The sequence below is a fragment of the Crinia signifera genome, chromosome 12, assembly GCF_055691185.1.
Source record: "Crinia signifera chromosome 12, ASM5569118v1, whole genome shotgun sequence".
Taxonomy (NCBI): Eukaryota; Metazoa; Chordata; class Amphibia; order Anura; family Myobatrachidae; genus Crinia; species Crinia signifera.
In genome coordinates, this window is record NC_139228.1 from 45,175,697 (window position 1) to 45,182,442 (window position 6,746).

The 6,746-nt window shown below is 45.7% G+C and overlaps 1 long non-coding RNA gene across 1 annotated transcript; it reads left to right on the plus strand.

The window, feature by feature from the left end:
* The first annotated feature begins 582 nt into the window (after positions 1-582).
* Positions 583-6,480, plus strand: LOC146050132 (uncharacterized). Its single transcript, XR_014466269.1, has 3 exons — positions 583-655; positions 5,085-5,330; positions 6,343-6,480. It is a non-coding gene; the product is annotated as an uncharacterized LOC146050132 (long non-coding RNA).
* The last annotated feature ends 266 nt before the right edge of the window (positions 6,481-6,746 follow it).

Here is a 6,746-nt window from a genome sequence, read left to right on the forward strand (position 1 = left end):
CAGTGAAGCTATATGAGCGTCAACTACTGGCTCTGCAGCAGCAGAGCATTTGCTGTGAACAAGGACATGGAGAGAAAACGCTGGGCACCCACTTACTAGTCTTAAATACAAGATCATCGATCATATACCACCCCTGCCCAGAGGAGGAGATAGACAAAAACTCCTCATATGCTTATTCACGCAATCTTTTCCACATTTTCCTTTTTGCTTTACTGTTGACATCTCCTAAATTCTGGCTCAATCAGCCATCTGTGTCACTCTATTTTAGGTTTTTGTCACCGGACTCACTTGTAAAATACCCGTTATCTTTATGTCACACAGGATCCCTACTATCATGTTTATTCACACACCTTGCACTGTACTTTTTTGTTTGATGCACGCACAGCAAGGACTTACAGAGATTTGTTTACATCTCCTTGCTTTTCCTTCCGTACGGCAGAAGCTGACAGCCGCCCCGCCTACAGAATGACGTCACGTGAACCGCACCAGGGAAGCGGTTGCGTGTCATAGAACCCGGAAGCCAGTGTAAACCATCTGACGGGGACGTGATGACGCGACGCAACCCGGAAGCGCGAGACACGCCGATCGGACAGTGGCGCGAAACGGAGCAGCAGCTGACAGCACTCACATCTTGGGGATCTACTATTTAAGTCAGGTAAGACTGCACCTACAGCACACCACCCTGGCACCTGCACACCTTTTACCCGCAGCCCACATCCTGAAGAATAATAAATGTAAACAACCCCTGACTTATCTGGAAGATGGAATCCACAGGAATTCTTAATTGGTAACAAAAGGGCTTTCATAAATTAGGTTTTGTTTATTTTATTTTTTTAGCTAATGAATCGTGGGTAAATGTTCCATTCAATCATCTTAAAAATAATAGAAAATGCCTAATTTGGTTTGTCCATTTACCGGTCGATGGACAATCAGCATTTACTCCAATGACTGGAAAGAAACTGTTCCAAAATAACGAAAGGCATAAAGGGCCTTATTCTGGTTGGTGCGTAGATTTCCGTATACTTTCGGATGGCGTGGGGAACGCTATGCGCATGTGCCACGCATGGTCTACGTACTTGTTCTCACTAATACCGTACAGAAATGTGCACCGCAATCACTCGGGAAATATGGGTGTATTATGGGCGTCATTCGGAAATACACAGGGGCGTACTTTTAAAGTGGGCTAAACTGGGCGGAAACATGGGCAGACACGGGGGAGTGCACTTATTTTGGTAGGCGTGCATTCGGATAGCACGCCGAATGCACGCGAACAAAAAGGCAAGAAATATGCGGTGTCCATAAGCAAGTATTGCTTTGCGGACACCACTCGGTCATGCGCTAGGCAATCGGAACGCCTAATCAGGACGGACGCACCTCAACCAATGTCAGCTGAACACAATACAATCACCTCCTTTACTCATTACTTGTTAATTACACGCTTGTCACTGCTTCAATTGGAACCATTGCAGCTTCAATGGAACATTACTAAGCACACACATATATGCTGCACTTTTCACACACTTTTACACTGCAACTAATGAACACAACTTAATATTAATAATACAAATACACATGTCACTTCTACATGTATCAATTAAACCACACATTTGGGGGGAAAAAATAAACATTTATTACATCAACTTATAAAATAAAATAGAAACCGTCACAAATTAAAAGGTACCATTGCAGGAATAAAAGTAAATAATATATAATAAATCCATGTATTGTAGACATACATAGCCACAGCAGAATCATTAGGAACACATCAAGTGGCTTCACAACAAAAGTATAGCACCAACACTTCAAGTACAGCACACAGTAATGGTAGCCGAAACAGGGCAACAGGGGAACCAAACATGACATTCGAAACGAGGGCAAATGTGGGGACCCTCTGCACGGAATTGGACACAGGAAGCTGACACACACAGCTCAATGAAAGATTTGGGAAGACATAAGGGTGGAGATTAATGCGGACACAAGTTCATCTGCGGGCACGTTTGCCCCTGGCAGGCTCCTTGCCACGTGCAGCAGCTCTTCGGCCACGGCCACGGTCAGATGGTGGGCCAGGTGGAGCAGATGCTGGGGAGGGGGGGGATGGTCTTCCCCCTCTGGCAGCAGGGAGTGCTGATGGTGGGAATGCACCAGAAACGGATGACAATAGGACCCTATTGCTGGCAACTAGCTCCACCATAAGCTCATTATGGTGGAGGAGGAGGTCATTTTGCCGCAGGGCTTGATCAGACAGCACCTGCAGGCTAGCAGCAATTGATTGCTGGGTGACAGCCATAGCCTGCAGGCTCCCAGCGATACTCTGGTGGCTGCTGACCAAACCCTGCAAGACCTCCTCGGTCCTACGGCTCTGATGCTGACTCTCCCTGCTGCTGAATATGGCCAAGCACCTGCCCCCAGCTGCTCAATTCAGCCGCGGTCAGTGGCTGCTGCTGCTGCACGGGCCTGGTACTGGTGGCAGGTGGCACAGACTCCTCAACCTCCTCAAGAGATTCTTGACCAAGCGGTGGGGATGCTGGTGAAAGAGAACATTACAATTACAACACATTCCATGCAAAATTAGAACCAGCTACTTATGGCATGGCAAATAATTACCTTCAAGCAAAGAAGCCATGACTTCCGCTGGGGCCTCGCTGTCCATGGTGCTCACCCCCCGGACCTCCTCGACTGCAATGCAGCACTCTGCCATCTCTTCCAGGGGGGTGAGCTTCAGCTTTGATGGCATGGGGCCAGCCCCAGAGGTGTGGCTGTGTTCCCACCGCGGGGTCAATTTCTTCTTGAGGTTCGTTTTGAAGTCGTGCCACCTGCAATCAAAGTTTACATATTAATACATGTCACTCCTCATGTTTGCTGTAGCACCCATTGCAATCTGCAACAGATTACAACATTTGCCTCATGACACCAAACTTACATTATATTAAGTTTGAAAACCAACCCTTAGAATATACACTCACACTCACCCTACAATAACTATCAATTAAATGAAATGGCAAACATGTCTGTGCCTCCAAGCAACGTGACCGGCCATTGACCTACTCCATCTAACATCTAATGTAAACATTACTGGTCTTGTACTGCTCAAATGTAACACACATGAACTTGCCTCTTCTTAACGTGCTCCGTCTCACGAACTTGTGGAGCCACCGCATTAATCTCCGCCGTTATGTCCTCCCAGATCTTCCATCTCCTTGTGTGTGTCAACCTGTCCTGTGGACACTCGATCCAATCCCGTGCGCGGGGCACCAGGATGGCAAGCTCCTGCGCTTCGAATGCCATGTTTCTGGTGGTTGGTTCCTCTGTTGCCCTATTTCGGCCACGGCCACTGGCACCGGCACGGCCACTGGCACCGCCACTGCCACGGCCACCTGTCGCTGTACTCGAAGTGCTGGGCAGGCTACTCTGTTGGGAAGCCACCTGCTGTGATCCCAATGATTCTGCTGAGGCTGAAGATGGGCCAGCTGCCGATTGGCCTGATGTAGATGGCCCATCTGGCTGCTGTTCTCCCAATGGCTGGTCTGGGTTGATGGGGACATAGGTGGTGCTGGAGTCCATGTTGCCAAACAGGTCCTGCAACACCTGGTCTTCCTCTGTATCTGAGCCAGCCATGTTTGCAACAACATTGCATTTGTCTAACACACCTTTATATCCTTTTTCTGTAATTGGCGTACATCAGCGACACCCTGCGTTCCGTACGGCCGCGTCGACCGTGCGGCGCATAGGCCACGCCCCTAGCTGCGAAAAAAAAAAAAAAACCTGGCAAACTTAGTAAGTCTGATTTAGTAGGTAATTGCAGATTTGTACTCCAATGACCAAATAAAACATGAAAATGTATATGTGAATGTACATCTGTACTGAGCACTTGTTTGGTATGGAGTACAAATGACAATACCCATTCCATATGTAAATCCAGTCCACCACTTAGGCAATAGTAATAAGTGCTAGCATCCAAATCACATGTGAAAGGTCTCCAAATTCAGCCTTGATGCTAGCTACTTTTCATTCCACATCTCTAGTGTGGGCCAGTAGAAGGTAAGTGTACACATGGCACCATGGCCTAATATTGGAAAAAGGTCTGCCACTATTTGCTATGTTTCTGCTGCATAGCTTTCACTATAAAAAAAGCTGTTTAGTACCTTGTTGAGTTAGGTGTAAGTGGCTAGTGATGCAGACTATTTCACCTGTTGCTTATACCCATGTTTGGTGAATGTAATAGATTATATATAATGGGTTCCCATCTTATTTTACACTGTCTGTTTAGGAGATAGTAAGTAATGGCATGGTCTGCTCAACTATGCAAAGGTACAGCAAGTGTGGGTTTGCGATGCAATGGGTTAGCCGTCTGTTGTGGCGCATACACGCTGTTACTGTCAAAATGAACAATAAAGTTAATACCAAATATCACTCTGATCAACCAATGACAGGACATGATTGCTTGAATTGTGCCATTGCTAAGATGGCGGCCTATGGCAGAGCAGCACCTTTTTCAGCAGCGGAGCTGAGGACACTGGTCTCCGTTATGGAGACCAGGCTGGGCCGGGCGGGCCCATTTATTACAAATAGGCAGAAGCGGAATGCCTATGCGGTGGCCCGCAGGCGCATATACGCCCGCACACAGGTGCGGCGGACCATCGCTCAGCTGGAGCGGCGGTGGTCAGACCTGAGGCGTCGGCAGCCGGATTTGCTCCTGCAAATCAGGGCCAGGATTGCGAGATGTGAGTGTTTATACATTAAATGGCCATTTCTACATGATTGCTTACATGACATTATTTAAGCCAATAAGGTAACCAGCCTGATCATGAGTTAAACATGGCATACACTATATGTGTGCTACTTCCTGTTTGACACCCTGTAATGGTCATAAAATATATGATTGTGTAGGATTATAGATTGTGATGTTTACAATGGGCCAAATGTCACATCATAACTGCCATGTTACAGGCTGTGTTGTGTAAAAGACACTAAGGAGCTGATTGGCTGTACAGTTATCTCAACTTATAACCTTTGGATTTATTTTTTTTAAGGCTTAATACATCTGTCCAAATGACCCCTAATTGGCATTTTTTTCTCAAACACAGCACCGGATCGAGCAAGACAGGCCCGGGAGGAGGCAGAGGTGGACCAGGAGGAGGTTGCCGAAGCAAGGGCCGAGGAGGTGGTTTCGGAGAAAGGGATGGCGGAGGAGGTGGCAGAGGAAGTGGAGGAGGAGGTGTGGGCTGTGGAGACGGAGGTGCTGGCAGCAGAGGATGAGGTGCCACCAGAGGAGGCCCCTGAAGAAGAGGAGGAGGTGGAGGCCTGTGAGGTCGTGCAGGCGGCCGAAATTGGTATGTATAAATAAGGATTAATTATTCCTTTTCTCATCTACTATTTGCTATGTAGCACTGGTGATTCAATTGTGTTTTTTCAAACTATAAATTCATATAACAAACAGGGTACCAACAGACACACTTATATAGGGTGGCCAAACCATCCCTTTCATCCTGGACACATATTAATGACACAGGTTGTGCGGATGGCTTTCAGGTCGATTGTAAGAGCCACTGAACCTGTGTAGTTAATCTGTATCCTGGAAGAAAGGGATGACTTGCTCATGTAAGGGTTACATGTCCCTGCTGCAAGCATACAATCTGTAGCCTCATATAGGTGAGTAGAGTTTACTGGTGATTGATCTTTCTAAATGGAGTATGGACAGGCGTGGCTTAGAATGGAGTAACAAGTGGTCAGTGCCCCTGGGCCCTTCTCTAGCTAACCCCCCCCTGCGGTCTGCATGTATGTTTGGCACCATAATTGTGTGTTGATTTGGGCTTAGTAATGATTTTGTGCATGGGAGTGGGTTAGTGCTGCAGCTTCACCTAACTGGCATTATGACAATGATTTATGGAGCAGACCATCAGCAGGCAAGCCATGCTTGATTGCACAAATGTACTGAGCATTCCTGAGAGTTGACTAAGTCCCATGCCACGCTCCATCATATAACAGACACTGAGCACTTTTTGATGAGTTGGAATTGGTTCAGCGCATGACATGCTTCTCAGAGCTTAGTCATGGGTGGGTTTGGATTCAGAAGGAGCACTATGACTGTGAGGTGTTCTACAGAGTAAAGGGTAGAGGCGAAAAAACAGGCTTTCCATGTAGTATGTATGCATGTATGTATAGCTGTATGTGTCATATATATAGTTATATATGTGTCTATATACATATACATATATATATATATATATACATATATACACACACACACACCTGTCACGGTGCATGTTTAAAATTTAGGTATGACTATGTTAAATGTATGCATGAATATCATTAGTAATTTGACCATTTTTAATATGTCCACAGATGAGCCAGCCCAAGCACAAGAGGGTCTCCGTGGGGCCCTCTTAAGAATCCGAGGACACATGCGCCAGGTCATGGCTGAATTGGACCAGCTGCTGGATGGTGCCATTTAATTATATATATTTTTTTTAAATAAAACATTTGTACCGTTAATAAATAGTTTATTACAGTTCGAAGTTGTCTGTGTGTTTTTTTTAAATGGAAAAGTATATGTGTAACTTGTTTATAATCTTTTAAATAAGCAAAATGTACATACTGTATATAGATGTATGTTATGTTCACATGCTGTAAGGGTTAATGTGTGTAATGAATGTAGTAGTAATGTATTAGGATTTAATTGATTCAAATAGAAAACAATCCCTTTTTAATGAGGTTGCCTAATTGCATAAGTGGGTCATGTGATCGCT